The 16,100-nt window shown below is 51.5% G+C and overlaps 1 pseudogene across 1 annotated transcript in view; it reads right to left on the bottom strand.

Annotated features, from left to right (window-relative positions):
- The window catches only part of LOC126938363 (rho GTPase-activating protein 27-like), a 20,746-nt pseudogene extending 4,646 nt beyond the window's left edge, over nucleotides 1-16,100 (bottom strand). Inside the window, exon 1 of the transcript XR_007720063.1 lies at nucleotides 13,506-16,100. The product of XR_007720063.1 is annotated as a rho GTPase-activating protein 27-like (transcript). The remainder of the gene's footprint in view (nucleotides 1-13,505) is intronic.

Genomic DNA, 16,100 nt, shown 5'->3' with positions numbered 1-16,100 from the left:
TCAAACAGTTGGTCCCAACTCTTTAGTGACTACAAAATAAATAGTGGATCTTATTCAGCTTTTTAAAAAATAAAATGTAATGCAGTTAGGCAGTGGCTCATGCCTGTAATCCCAGCACTTGGGGAGGCCGAGGCAGGCAGATCATGAGGTCAGTAGATTGAGACCACTCTGGCCAACACGATAAGACCTTATCTCAACTAAAAATACAAAACAATTAGCTGGGCATGGTGGCGTGTGACTGTAGTCCCAGCTACTTGGGAGGCTGAGGCAGGAGAATTGCTTGAATGAGGGAGGCGGAGGTTGTAGTGAATCGAGATCGCACCACTGCACTCCAGCCTGGGCAACAGAGCAAGACTCCGTCTCAAAAAAAAAAAATGTAATGCAGTAGGCTAACACAGAAAATATCAGAATGCTTCCCACATAATAAGGTAAAACAGTATTTCAGAAAGCTTTCGAATATGTGTACTGGGCTGCTATGAAAAAATGTGTATGTGACTGAGGGTCAGAGTCAAAAAGAAGTATGAAAGGCACTGCTTTTAAGCAATTGCTGTGATGTTAAGAACATCATTTATTCTTGCATATCTACCCTGCAAATAATTCTCGAATATCGGAGACACAGTTGGGGCCATGTCCTGTCACCATGGCTAGCTGAAGGACAGAGATACCGAGTCCTAGCTCTGATCCCATTGTTCATGATCAGAGCTGGGATGCCATGCTGTCCTATCCACAGTACTCTGCTATCAGTGGATAAGCCTCATCCTTTAGCTGCAGGTTCACCTGAAGTGATCATAGCTAGAACTGAGCAGTGAATCACCTACAGTTATTTAATAAACCATAAAACCCAAAATAGCCTACTCATATGTGTAAAGAAGGCTTTAATTCTTTAGAATTATATGTAGAATAAAACTGATCATGTAGTAAGAAAGTGTATTAGCCATTTAGAGCATTTTTATGCCTTGACTAAAATTTGGGTTTGCAACTATACTTATAAAGCCTAATGCTTTTAATCTTGTTACCTACTACAGCTTTGGAAATAGAGAAAATACAATTCAAAAATAGGTCTACAAATTTCTACAAATTTCCAGCCCCTATTTATCACATGTTCTCCAGGACAGAAACTGGGTCTCCCTTTACCCATCCCGGCCTGGCCCAGAGCTGCACATCCAGGGGCAGGATCAGGGGACCCAGGGGTGACCCCACAGGGTCCTGGGCCTCAAGCCTCAGTAGGCTTTGGGGAGCCGTGCCTAGTTCAGCCCTCTGAGATTCTGATGGAAGTGGTTTGGACCGGGGCCTGGGGAAGGTGTTTAATTTTAAAGCTCCTTGGGTGATTTGACTGCAGCCCAGGTGAGGTGTCAAGGCTCAGTGTAATCTTTTTTTCTTTGGTATGAAGTCTCACTCTGTCACCCAGGCTAGAGTGCAGTGGCTCAGTCTCAGCTCACTGCAATCTCCACCTCCAAGGCTCAAGTGATTCTCCTGCCTCAGCCTCCTGAGTAGCTGTGATTACAGGTGCCTGCCACCATACCCAGCTAATTTTTGTATTTTTAGTAGAGACGGGGTTTCATTGTGTTGGCCAGGCTGGTCTCAGACTCCCAACCTCAAGTGATCTGCCCGCCTTGGCCTCCCAAAATGCTGGGACTACAGGCATGAGCAGCCCGGCTGGCTCAGTGTAATCTTACTGCAAGGATGTCGGGGGAGATTCCAAACGTAATGGTTTTAGGTGAGACCTTTTTCTTGGGGCAGAAGCTTCCATTGATTCAAAGGGAAAAAGAGTGGAGCTGGAGTCCAGAGACTTGGGCTCTTGTCTAGGCTCTACTTCAGCTTCTCGCCGAGCAGCCGCTTGAATTTCTGGGCCTCAGTTTCTTCATCTGTAGAACAGAGCTGTCAACCCTACCCCGTCACAGGGCTCCTTCTGTGAACTGAGTGGGCCCTGGGTTTCCACACCCATGGGGATGGGGAAGAAGCAGGCCTGCACTTCTGCTTTTCTGATTTTGGGTTTCAATTGGGTACCCTCGGCTCTGGACTCCGTCCCCAGCCTCTGGGTGACCTCATGCGGCTGCCTGCATGGCCTGCTCCTCCAGGGCGGGGTGGGAGCTGGGGTGGGGCCTCCTCAGGGCTCACACGGCCTGTGCTCTAAGTAACGTTGGCAGAGACCCAGCAGGGCCACTGGGGCCAGGAGGGATCAGAAATGGTCCACAAGGGGCCAAGCGTGTTGGCTCACACCTGTAATCCCAGCACTTTCGGAAGATGAGGCAGGAGGATCACTTGAGGTCAGGAGTTTCAGACCAGTCTGGCCAACACAGTGAAACCCCGTCTCTAATAAAAATACAAAAATTAGCTGGGCGTGGTGGCATGCGCCTGTAGTCCCAGCTACTCGGGAGGCTGAGGCAGGAGAATCGCTTGAACCTGGGAGGCAGAGGTCACAGTGAGCCAAGATCGCACCACTGCACTCCAGCCTGGGCGACAGAGTGAGACTCCGTCCCCCATAAAAAAAAAAAAAAAAGAAATGGTCCATAAAGGAACCTCCCAGCCAGCGAAGGCTGTAGGGATTAGCCAGGTTAGGAAGGTAGGAAAATGAGACCAAGGAGTGGTCACCTTCTGCCCACTCCCTCAAACATATCTGTGTTTACACCCACCATTCCTTCCTCCTCCCCCGGGGGAAGACACAGGGGCCTGCTGTCCAAGCCAACCTCCCCAGCCCAGGCCTGAAGGACCCCATAGCTGCCTCCCACTTGCTTAGAAGTGGCCTCACCTCAAATCTCCAACCCTTCCCTTCTGACTACTTTTGTCCCTTTCTCATTTCAACAAACTAAAGGCCTCTCCATCTTTTTTTTATTTATTTATTTATTTATTTATTTATTTAGACAGGGTCTTGCTCTGTCACCCAGGCTGGAGGGCAGTGGCATGATCATGGTTCACTACAGCTTTGACTTCTTGGACTCAAGCAATTCTTCTGCCTCACCTCCCAAGTAGCTGGCACTACAGGCCCACACCACCACGCCCAGCTAATTTTTTTTTTTTTTTTTTTTTTTTTTTTCTGTAGAGACAGGGTACTTCTATGTTGGCCAGGCTGGTCTCGAACTCCTGGGCTCAAGAAATTCTCCCACTTCAGTCTCCCAAAGTGCTGGGATTACAGGCAAGAGCCACTGCACCCAGTTGGTCTCTCCATCTTAAAAAGAAAATGTTGGCCAGGTGCGGTGGCTCACTCCTGTAATCCCAACACTTTGGGAGGCTGAGGCAGGTGGATCGCTTGAGGTCAGGAGTTCGAGGCCAGCCTGGCCAACATGGTGAAACCCCGTCTCTACTAATTATATATATATAATTTCTAATTGGATGATAGTCAGTCTCAAGACTGTGCTCTCAGCTACTTGGGAGCACGAGGTGGGAGGACTGCTTGAGGCCAGGAGGTTGAGGCTACAGTGAGCCGTGATTGCACCACTGCACTCCAGCCTGGGTGACAGAGCGAGACCCTGTCTCAAAAAAGAAAAGAAGAAAAAGTTGTTCATTATTTCTCACCTGGAAACAGACTTGCCCTTCCAGCTCCCCTGCCCCTGACATGTTACGGATGAAGTAGTTCATCTCCCTTTCAGACACAGCTCTGGAGCTGGGATTCTGGGAATAAGGCCACTTAAACATGCCGTTTCCCTTCTGCTCCCAACTGCGACCTGCTACTGCCTGAGTCAAGCAGAGGCTGGGGCAGTGGGTGGGTGGGACCTGGCTGGCACAGGTGAAAGGCTGTGTCTGAGGTGGAGGCTCCCAGGGGAACCCTGGGGCGGGCTGGCCCATCATGGGACCCCAGGGAGGAGGCAGTATGGCTCTTGTATCCTTGTGCCCAGGAGCTGAGGGGGCCAAACAGGCGGGCCAGGTAGTCTCTACCCATAAGGCCAGGGCACCAAGGAGACAGGGAGAATTTCTGCTGGTGTTTTGACATCATGGATGTCCCATGCCCACAGGCTCCCTGGCAGAGACCACCATCCCTTCTCCACTCTAGGGCTACCCCTCCAAGTGGGGTACTCCTGCTTGGAGGGGTGTACCCCAAGTACACCTCGAGTGTACACCTCGAGTAGGGTACTCGAGTATATTTTATAAACTCGACCCCGGCTCTGGTGAGCAAAGACATATAAACTCACTCTGACAGCTCAGCAGGGGGAACAGACAGTACCACCAAACCAGCTGCCGTCACCAGACCCCAGCACAGCCGGGACCCAGGACGCACTAAACCAGCCACCGCCACCAGACCCCAGCACAGCCGGGACCCAGGACGCCCCAAAGATGCCATCACGGATGATGGGGAAAGACAAACTTGTCAGTGAAAGGCCACAGGACAACTGGCTGCCCATCAAGAGATAAACAAATAAATAAATAAGGGAGGGTCCACATCTCACTCTGTCCATCCACAATAACCCTCAAAGGATTAAAGATTTAAATTTTTTTAAAATGAAGTCAAAAATAATCGAAAAAGAAAACAAAATCCAATATGCTGTATATATATATATAAACCTATATATTTTATATATATGTCTCTTTATATATATAAAAGACTTCAATATGCTGTATGTACATATTAAAGTATATATTATATATAATATGCTGTGTGTGCATATATATAAAAGACTTCAATATGTTGTATGCGTGTGTATATATACATATATATAAAGACTTTGTAACAAAGACTCAAAATATAAAAGCCATAAAATAAACAAGTGATACATTTGACTACATAAATGTGTTTTAAGAAAACTTGCGTGACAAAATAATGTTATTAGCAGAGTCAAAAGACAAGCTCAGGGTGGTTGAGGGAATTACGACTCATGTAATAATAGACAAAGGGCAGTTTCCCTAGTATAGAAAAAGCAACTAGAACTCAATAAGAAAAAACCTAACAACCCAATACGCAAACAGGCAAAGGATATAAACGGATCATTCACAGAAAGAAAAAAAAAAGTGGGGGAGACAAACAGCCCTTAAATATACGAAAAGATACTCTTACTGGAAAGAAAAATGCAAATTTAAAGTACCTTAAGTTAATACATATTGTGGTCAGATTGGCAGAAAACAAAAGTTTGGCAACAGTCAGTTGGGAAGGCTGTGGGGAAAAGACACCCTCATCTGTGTTGGCGAGGGCAAATTGGTATATGCCTCATGGGATATACCCATCACATATCCATTATTTACCTTTTGACCCCACAATCCCACTGTTGGAATTTTTCTAACATCTACCTGTACATATATAAAAGAGTATATAAAAGAGTATTCATTATGGCATTGTTGTAATACCAAAAAATAGGAAACATTCCGCGTGCCAGTCAACAGGAGACTGGTAAAATGGATCATTTGTAGTTGTAGGGAAAGAAGCATTGCCTCTCTAGGCACAATCTCTAAGATACATTGTCAAAGGAATAAACAAAACAAAAAGAACCAAGGTTTTTTTTTAAAATCTTGTTTTACACACAGGACAGTGTGTACAAGGTACCACATTTGCTTAAGAGAGAGAGAGAAAATTAAGTAATCAGATAGGTAGTTATACTCGTTTGTACTCAGAAACTCTGGAAGAATGAAGAAAGAATGAATGAAAGGGGTGGCTTTTGAGTTGATGGGGAACAGAGCAGGGAAACAGGGTACATGTGAGATTTTTACTATAGACTTTAAAATATTGCTTTGATTTTTTTAAAAAAATCTGTAAATATGTTACCTAGTAAAATAAATTCAAGGCTATTGGTAAAATAGAGGGGCTGGAGAATGCAATTACAACGTGAACACAAACTCTTAAGGAGACTCGAATCAAGCAGAGTTTTTAAAAAGGACTGATTTTTAGAACTTAAAATATGTACTTGTATTAGTTGAAGGGGAATAAATTCACTCTTGAGATTCAAATTTGCAGCCTGGAAGGTCAAAAGGAAATATCAAACCTCTGAGCAAAAGTGCACCAAGACTGAAATAAAAAGGCCAAAGATAAACTGCGAGGGACCCAGTCAGGAGCACTCACATGCAAAGGAAAGAAAAGTTAAAGAAACAGTAATCAAGCAACAGGCCAGGTGCAGTGGCTCACGCCTGTAATCCCAGAACTTTGGGAGGCTGAGGCAGGCGGATCGCTTGAGCCCAGAAATTTAAGATCAACCTGGGCAACATGGTGAAACTTTGTCTCTCCAAAAAGTACAAAAAAAGCTAGCTGGGCGTGGTGGTGTGCGCCTGGATTCCCAGCTTCTCAGGAGGCTGAGGTGGGAGGATCACTTGAACCCAGGAGGTGGAGGCTGCAGTGAGCTGTGATTGTGCCACAGCACTCCAGCCTGGGTAGCAGAATAAGACCCTGTCTCAATAAACAAACAAACAATAATCAAATCAAGCAACAAATAGATGTTCCTAAGCGGAAAAAGGACCAGAGTCTACAGAGTGACAGGTTCTGTGAGCTGTGAGGGTGCTGAGAAAAGAATCCCCATCGAGGCATGTGCTAAAGAACATGTGTTTGATTAGAAACCCCAGAGAAGGGACAGCTGCCAATAATGAAATGGAAAGTGTAACAGGGGAGGAAAAAGGAAATCAATAACCAGATCAGAGGGAAAAAACTGCAAGGTAAACCAATAAATGTAAAATGAGCCAAAGGTAATCAAATCAAGTACAGTAGATCAATTGTTAAATGAAAAGTGAACAGATAGAATTCTCCCACTAAAAGACAAGGAGTCAGCTTGGGTTTAAAAACACAGTGATAGGCTGGGCGCAGTGGCTCACACCTGTAATCCCAGTACTTTGGGAGGGTGAGGCAGGTGGATCACCTGAGGTCAGGAGTTTGAGACCAGCCTGACCAATGTGGTGAAACCCTGTCTCTACTAAAAATACAAAAATTAGTTGGATGTGGTGGCGTGTGCCTGTAATCCCAGTTAATCAGGAGGTGGAGGCAGGAGAATTACTTGAACCTGAGAGGCGGAGGTTGCAGTGAGCCAAGATCGTACCACTGCACACCAGCCTGAGTGACAGAGCAAGTCTCTGTCTCAAAAAACAAACAAAAAAACATGAAAATAACAAAAATACAGTGGTGACAGGCAACATGAAGAAACCCCATCTCTACAAAAAATACCAAAAAAAAAAAAAAAAATTAGCTGGGCATGGTGGCACGCGGGCCTGTGGTCCCAGATTCTTGGGGTCCTGAGGCGGGAGAATTGCCTGAGCCAGGGAGGTTGAGGCTGCAGGGAGCCATGATCACACCACTGCACTCCAGCTGGGGCAACAGAGGCAGACCCTGTCTCAAACAAAACAAAACAGTGATGTGACTTACACAAGAAATTAGTAGTTTCAAAAAATGATAATGGTAGAAAATAAAAGAATGCTAAGCAAGTACAAAAAAAAAAAAAAGTAAAATAAGGAGTGGTCATATTAACTACAGAAGGGTGAAATTTAAGGCTAAGCACTATAATAGGATAAAGAGGGACACCGCATAATGATAGAAAAGCACAATTTGTACCAACAGAACACTCGAAATCTGCATGCTCCCAACAACATCGTAGTTAAATATAAAAAGCAAAAACTAGGGAAAGCACCAGAAGAGCTTTATAGAGAAAATTTGAGTGGAAGGTTTAACATAACACATCTCTATCAGAATTAGAGTAAAAGACCCCTGCCCCCAAGCAAAGGTTACGAAGGAAATGAAAGTTTGAATAATATAATCAATAAACTTGATTTGATGCAGATAGGACCTTATATCCCTTAAATAGAAAATATTCATTTTTCCAGCCAGGCGTGGTGGCTCACACCTGTAATCCCAGCACTTTGGAAGGCTGAGGCAGGTGGATCACTTGAGGTCAGGAGTTCCAGACCAGCCTGGCCAACATGTCAAAATCCCCTCTCTACTAAAAATACAAAAATTAGCTGGGCGTGGTGGCGCACACCTGTAATCCCAGCTACTCCGGAGGCTGAGGCAGGAGAATCGCTTGAACCCAGGAGGTGGAGGTTGCGGTGAGCCGAGACTGCACCACTGCACTCCAGCCTGGGTGACAGAGCGAGACTCCATCTCAAAAAAAATAAATAAATAAAAATAAAAATAAGAAAATATACATTTTTCTTATATGTCTCTGAAAAACTTAGAAAAATCATTTACTTGGTCACAAAGAAATTCATAATAAATTTTAAAAGTGGAGATTTTACACATCTGGAGAAAATGAATGCTTTCCTAGTAAAATATAAAATGGCCAAAATTAACTAGAAGGTGAGTAGAAACTTAAATAAACTAATCACCACTGATGAGAAAAAAAATCTGCCACTGAAAAAGGCACCAGGTCCAGAGGGTTTCATGACAGGGAACAGTAGAAGCCTTTTGAATTCATCTTTGCCAACACCTTCCTCCTCCAGGAAGCACTCCTGGATTTCACTCTTGCCAACAAGATTCTGGGAGGATGGCTCCTTCAACATATCCTGCACAGCTCTTTGCAGATGCATCGTGTCATATCATATCATATCATATCTGCCATACCATAAGTGCCATGCCATACTATATCATAATTGGATCTGCTGTTCAATTTCTCCTGAACAGTAAGCTACCTGAGGGCAGGAACCATCCTTTATTTTTCATTGCTCCCTAGTGCCCAGTACAGCAGCTGACATTCACTGACTAGGTGAATATGGCAATTGAAAAAGCAGAAGGCACAATCATCATTACGCTGTGATGTCTCTATGGGAACTGCCCAAGACATACACATAAGAAGGCAGAAAAAATGGAAAGAAACCAACATGCTAACAGTCATTCAATTGAGATTTCCTCCTATTATTCAAATATTTGTAATGGAGTTAAGCTATTTTTATAGGGAGGGAATAGTAATTTACACATTTAACTCAGCCAACAAGGAGAAAGGAAGGCGGAGGTTGGGAGGATTCTACAGGCAGGCCCTTCTGCTACCTCTGCTTCCTCTCTCTGGCCCAGCCCCTAGACAGACACGGAGGCCTGGACAGGGGCCCCTGTCCCACTCCCTTCATGCCTCACAGGGGAACCCCAGCTAGAAGAAGGCGAGGAGGCAGGGGGGGGCACCCATAGGAGCCTCAGCTGGGTCCTGTGGGCCTCATCTAGCCCAGGCAACAGCTCTGGAAGTTCCCTCAACACCAGAATCCTTCTGCAATCTGGAAACAGAGCTTCCCAAATTTTAGCAAGAGCACCTGTGCCCCTGTGTCCCTGTGCCCCAGAGCCCTAGTCCTGGCAGCCCTGTTTCCCCCTCAATATGAACTGTCAGCCGCTGACCTCTCACTCCCCGGCACAGATCCAGTTCCGAATCTCCCTAACATTCAGGCATGGAGCCCTGGCCACATTCCTGGTCATCAGCTACCCCCTGGTCATGATCATGGACCTTCCCATTCCCCAGGGCCTGGCACTGACCACCCATCCAGGCTGGCATTCAGTATGATGCCCACTCCTCCCTGTATTGGACACAGTCAGCTCTAAGAAGGGCAGAGAAAATAGGTCTATGGAGCTAAGCTATGAGGAGGCAAAGGCCTAAGAATGATATAATGGACTTTGGGGATTTGGGGGTGCGGGAAGGGTGGGAGGGGGGTGAGGGAGAAAAGACTACACATTGGGTATGGTGCACACCACTCGGGTGACGGATGCACCAAAATCTCAGAAATCGCCACTAAAGAACTTATTCATGTAACCAAACACCACCTGCTCCCCACAACTATTAAAATAAACATTTAAAAAAATAGGTCTAGAGTGAAGTCAACTGCTGAGGCCTGGGAAGGAAGTGAGGGGGCAGGTGGGGCCCATCTCAGGCCCTTGGGGCTGAAGGGAGCCAGGGACTAAGAGGTGAGAACCAGGTGCAGGCTTCAGGGAGACCCCCAGAGACTATGTGGCCTACAGGGGAGTTGGGGGTGGCAGGGAGATCTCTGGGGGGACAGTAATGTGGGGTGAGGGTGGGAGGGGGACCCAAGAACCTGCTGTCTCCTACGTCAGGTCCTAGGCAGGCAGAGGGGCTCTGGGACAGCCCGGGGCTGCAGGTGAGCCACTGGGAGGGAACTGGGTCAGGTGCAAAGAAACCGGCAGAGCCACCCCAGGGCGGCTGTCCCAGCTGGGGGGTGGGGGTGGGGGTTGTTGGAGGAGGGAGTACAGGCAAGGGGCTAGCTGGAGTCCCCTCAACTTGGCCTCAGCTTCCTGCTGTTAAAGCCCTTGCCAAAGGCCCCCTGGCTGGCCCTGAGTGGGGACAGGTGGGTCTGTCCCAAGGCCAGTTCCTTTCTCTCAATCACAGCGGCCTCAGGCTGCCCTCAGAGTTTGTCCTGCCCTCAGAGGAAGCGGGTGCTGGCCCTGGATCCAGACAGGAGGGGCCCCCAGGTGAGAAAGTGAGGGGAGAGAGTGGGGAAACTGCTGTGGCCACCCTCTAGTCCTCTAGGGACAAGGGCTCACTCACAGTTCCCATTGGAGGAAGAGGAGGACTGAGGGCCCCGGGCTCCTTCCAGTGGGCGCTGCCTGTGTCAGGTGCGGCGCCTCCAGGGCTGCTTGTATGAGAAGGTGCAGCAGCCTGGCTGGAACCTCCCTCCCAGCGGCCAGTGCTCCAGCAGCAGTGGCAAGCTCCAGGCCAGCCCCACCAGCCTGAGCCTTCTCACCTCTGGGCGGGGATGGTGACCGCAGCCAGGGGGAAGAGTCTCAGAGGCCCCTTTTTGCACCGCCTTTGGCCTGGCTTCCCAGGGCTCCCTGAGTGGCCTCTTTGGGGGAGGGGAGGAGTCATCCCTGCCTACTTCCCCCTGTTTCCCTCTCTCCCCTCTCAGAAGGGTTTGCTTCTGCCCTCTCCTGGGCAGCAAGAGAACAGGAGACTTTCCTGGGACATCATCAACTCTCCCACCACAGGGCTGGGCACACAGGTTGCTCAGAAGAAGGAGCGCTTGCTTGCCTTTGGCTTGTACTGTTTTTGCCAAGGGGAATAGGGTGGCCAACCCTAAATGCCACCTGACTGAAACTGAACCTGGTGGCCAGGGTGGGGCTAGGGGTCAAGGGACCTGGAACTGTCCCAGACACAGTCACTTCCTGGCTGTGTGAGCTTCGTCCTGTCACTAAACCTCTCTGAACCTCTGTTTGTACTCAGGGCAAATGGAGGTGTCCATGCCTGCCTTCCAAGCTGCTGGGAGCTTAACCCTGGGTACAAGCCTTTAAGCAAGAGCCCACACAGGACTGTTAACCCCTTTGGGACTGCATCTTACCACACTTTGTCCCCAGTGTCCAGCACAGTGACCAGCCCACACCAAGTGCTCAATATGTGCAACTAGAGTGCATGGGGAGTGACAAGACTGTAAAACACCATCCATGGCAGGAGCTCCTCTGTTCTGGGGGTTCCTGGCCCTGCCCAGTAGCCTGCCCTAAGCCCCAAACTGCTGCCTAATAGATGGCGGTCCCCACACACTCCCCAGTGCCCCCATGCCATGCCATCCCCACATCCTGCCCCTCTGTTCTGCACCCACTTTCTTTTTTTTTTTTTTTTTTTTTGAGGCGGAGTCTCGCTCTGTGGCCCAGGCTGGAGTGCAGTGGCCGGATCTCAGCCGGGCGCGGTGGCTCAAGCCTGTAATCCCAGCACTTTGGGAGGCCGAGACGGGCGGATCACGAGGTCAGGAGATCGAGACCATCCTGGCTAACACGGTGAAACCCACTTTCTTCTGAGATCCCTTCTCAGCAACGACCTCCTCCTCATCTTCAGCCTCCGCATCTCCTGCCCACCCACCTGAACCTGGGGACCACATTTCCATCCATGACCTACACCCGCTCTGGCTACACTGTGTCTCTCTCCTCCTGCCCGTTGTCCACACGCTCAATTCGCACCCTCACTTCACTCCTGACCACTGCCCTCTGCCTTCAGCACCCCCCGACCAGCTGAGCTTCTAGTGGCCACTTCAGTTAAGTGGTATAAGGCCTTTCTCTCACGTGACCTTCCTGTGCGTCCTTCTTCTGGCCACTTCTTGTCCTCTGAGCCAGCACTCTCACGCTTCTCTTCCCTTTGTCTGGCACCTAAATCCAGGTGGGCCCCAGCTTTTCTTCACCCTACTCCTCCCCAAGTTGCCCCCCACCCCAACCTCAGTAAGCAGCACCACTGTCTGCCCACGAGTGCCAGCCGGGAATCTAGAACTCAACCGGATTTCCCTCCCACCTCCCTCGGCCCCCAGGCCCTGCCCATCCACCTCCCAAACCTCTGTTACCATCACATGACCACGAGACCACTAAGAGCTTCGGCCGTGCTTGAAGCCCTGGCCACAGGGATATTTTTCTCAATCCCACTCCTGTCTCTGCTAAAAGCCTCACAGCAGCTGCAGGATAACGTGCACATTCCTGGCAAGCGCCCATGAGGCCCTGCCCGGGTGGGCACCCACTCCCAACCCTAAGCTCCACTCCTGAGCCCCAGCCCCATGTCTTCTCTTGCTGGCCTCCTATCCAAGAGGGCGACTCCCCCAGGAACGTGGCTGTGCCTCAGTCCTCTCCAGATCCAAAGGCTCACCAGGGTTTGGCAGGTATTCAGCTAGTTCACGCCTGATGAACGAGTGAATGGGCCTGGAGGATCATGGTGCAAATGCCGCCTGGGACAACTAAGGGCAGGGGTGGGGTTCCCTTGGGGGGCAGGACTAACTCCCTACCCTGGACTTTGTTGGGGGTGGAGCACCAGGGAGACCCACAGCTGCCTCTTGAATAAAGCTCCGTGCAGGGAACGTGGTATTATTGCACCCATCGCACAGGGGAGGAAACAGGACCGGAGATGCAAAGTGACTTGTGGAGGTCACACAGTGAATTAGGGCCACGAGTGGGGCCAAGGAGCAGCCTGTCTCTGGCCAATGTCCTAGATGCCCCCCTGGGTAAGTCCCCTGCCCCCATCACCTGTGCCCCTCCCCCAGATGCCACTGCAACTAGGAACCTGCTAGGAACTGGAAGAAGGATGGGCAGAGGGGCCACCTGGCAGGGGCCCTGGCAGCCGGGGTGACCTGTCTTCTCAGGAGATGTCAGGACCTGGGCAGTCTCCCTCCTCTTTGGTCCTGGGGCCTGGGGTGGTGGCCCTTGGGCAGACCCACAGAGCCCTGGCTCATAGGTAAGGGACTGCCACACCTCTGCCCTTTTCAACACACACTGTGTGCACTCTGTCTGAGCCAGACCCTGGGCCAGATGCGAGGTTCAAAGAGCAAGGCCATTTCCCCACCTCCAGGGGCTCCACTCAGACGGGCAGGCACCCTCCCACCGTCACCAGCACAGAGAATGTGGAGAGGCCGAGAAGTGCGCCACCGGGAGCCTGCGAAGGAAACTGAGGGACGCTGGGGGAGAAGAGGGCTGGCATCCAGCCACCCATCCCAGAGAAACTGCCTGGCCGGCTGGCAGCGGCACGAAACAAGAACCAGCCGCGGTCCTCAGCCCCGCCCGCCGGGTGCCGTTCTCCATCCTGGCCGCAAGGCGGCGGGCTGCCGCTGCAGGAGCCGGAGAGAAGGCGGCGCAGACCCAGGGAAGCCAAACGAGGACGACCTAGAGAGTCTGGGTGGACCTTCTGTTACTGCCAAGCGCCTCGAAGTCTTACCTCGTTTAAGGCTCACAACCCTAATCCTTAGGTATTGTGCTTACACCAGAGGACGCTGGGCCTGGGGGAGCGTCCTCGTGTGTAAGTTAAGTGGCTGTCCGCAGCTGGCAGGTGACCCAGCAGAGTCCAATTCTCCTTTCCCCAGCCTCAAAATCTCAGCTCTGCATTGTAACGAGACGGGCGGAGGGAAGACCCAGCAGCGGGACTACGTGTCTCCTTCGTCTGGGCATCCCGGACTCAGTCCTGGCACATGGTGGGCATCAATGTTCATGGTAATGACATCAGGCACAGCGAAAGAAATTAGGGGCTCCCAAGGTCCAGAGGTCATCTGTCCACCCCCTCCCTTTGGGCTGAAGAACAAACCCAGACCCTGAGTGAGGAAGGGAACTGCCTCTAGATCATCACACGGCCGGTGGCAGATGGCAGAACGGTTCTGAGCAAACTTTTTTCCCCTCGGGCTGCCCCTCCCTGAAAAGTTCCTAAAGTTCAAAATGTCAGGGTCGCCCAGAGTGTTCTGGGGATGTAAGAGTGTTTATAAAACGTGCTCTATTTTCGATTTCCCAGATTAACACAACTACATTCTGAAGAGGGAAAAAAAACCTTACTTAACCGGACGTCTTTCTGAAAGAAATCCATCAGGAGTTCTTTTAAAAATAAAAAATAAAAAGGAACTGAAATTCTGGAAGCACCCTCAAAGGGAAGCAGACGCCAGACTTTCACATCCACCCTCTCATCTGACCCCAGGCTCCTGGGAGACGGGCAAGGCGGTTGAGCTGGCGGCAGGCCCGCAATCCCCCGTTCCATGCCCAGATGCACTTCGGAATACAGAACAGCTGGGACTTGGAAAGATATCGTGAGGCACCCACCTGCTGTGGGTTACATTACCTCCCATCAGGGCTTGGGGCAGCCGCCGGCTATCGCGCTCATTTGCATTTCTGCAGCAAAATATGAATATTCACACAAGCGCGATAAATAAAGACCATCAACAGCCTCACATCAGTTCAAGCGCAATTTTGCCACCAACTGGATTACGGAAAACCCTTTGGGCTTCCAGGGAGCTTTGGAGCCTGGGAATTGCAGATGAGGGACGGGGGAGCCTGCACTGTTTCGCGGCTGGGGAGAGGGAGCTCATCCGAAGTCTTCGGACAAAGGTGGGCGTCGTGCCCGATGCTGAGCGGAGCGGGTCTCCTCGCGCCCAGGCTCCCTGCGGGCGCGGTCCCCAGTGAGCCTCCCCGCCTCCGCGCCCGGGGTCGTACCTGCTTGGTGCTCTCCTCCCGCGGCGGGCCGCGCACCTCCTAGATGGCCTCGTAGACGTTCTCTGAGTCGCTGCGCGCCAGGGGCATTAGGCACACCCAGGACACCGCCACGCTGCAGGCCTTGAAGCTGCCGCTGCTTCCGAGGTGGCCGGCGGGAGGCGAGACGGCGGCGCGCGCCAGGTTGTCCAGGGACTGCGCGGGCCTCAGGTACAGGCAGGCGGGCAGGCCAGGCTCCAGCCTGCTGCGCTGGGTCGCGGCGCCGCGCTGCGCAGGGCCGCACAGGGAGCTGGCGCCGCCTCGGGGCTCCGCCTGGGGGCCACTGGGGCCCGCTGCCGCCGCCGCCCTGACGAACCGGTAGTCATAGGAGAACGGCTCGGGGGCCGCGGGGCCGGTTGGGGACCTGGCGGCGCGGCCGTGGCAGGGTTGTCCAGCGCAGGCAGCTCGCGCACGTACTGCGCGGGCAGGTAGAAGGGGCGGCCGCCGGGCTCGCGCCGCAGGTGCCACCGGTGCTCGGTGCTGCGCCGCAGCGGCCGGTAGAGCTCATTGGGCGGGATGGCCACGCGGCGCCCATTGTTGCCGGTGTACTCGAAGGCGTACTCCACCAGCACGTACACGTCTCCCTCCACATCCGCCGCCATCGCGGCCGCGGCGTTTTCCTGCAGGCAACAAGGAGGAGGGCCGCGGAAGTCAAGACAACCGAGCCCGGAATAGCCCCGCACGCAGGGACAAACATGGGTTCGAGTCCCGATGCTGCACTTGCCGTTCGCCTTCGGGCCTCAGTTTTCCCATTTCTAAAATGGGGACTTGCATAAAATCACATCTGAGGCTTCCATTCTTACACTCACATCTAAGGCTTCCATTCTTACACTCAGTGCTGGAATTAGGACAACCCCTTCATTCCGTGGGGCTGATTCTAAGATTTGAACCTCGCTTCGGTCCTGCGGTGGGGAGATTGTGGGTAGTCTTGATCCAAATCGACTGCGAGGGAAACCTTGGCTTTAAAACGAGGGGTGATTGCCTGCTCTAAGGTCGACACCACGCTTGCTTAATAGTTGACTGAGCCTTAGTTTTCCCGTCAGTCAAGTAGGAAAAGCAGCCCATTTCCTGCCGTTCCCCGGGCCCTGTCCCACCTGGACGCCTCCCGTCCGCAGAGAATCCGCAGAGGGTCCCGTTGCACCGCCTCCCTCCGCGAGCCTGCGCCCCGGCACCTGGGTCGGGGTTGGGATGCGGGCTCTGCAGGCGCCCCGGTGAACAGCTCTACCTGGGGGCTGTCCCTGCCCCGCTTAGTCCGAGGGCCTTGGTGTGGGGGCCTCCGCTGTCAAGGCGGGGGAACCGGTTC

Source organism: Macaca thibetana, chromosome 16, assembly GCF_024542745.1.
Source record: "Macaca thibetana thibetana isolate TM-01 chromosome 16, ASM2454274v1, whole genome shotgun sequence".
Classification (NCBI taxonomy): Eukaryota; Metazoa; Chordata; class Mammalia; order Primates; family Cercopithecidae; genus Macaca; species Macaca thibetana.
This window is presented reverse-complemented; position numbering and strand designations above follow the sequence as displayed.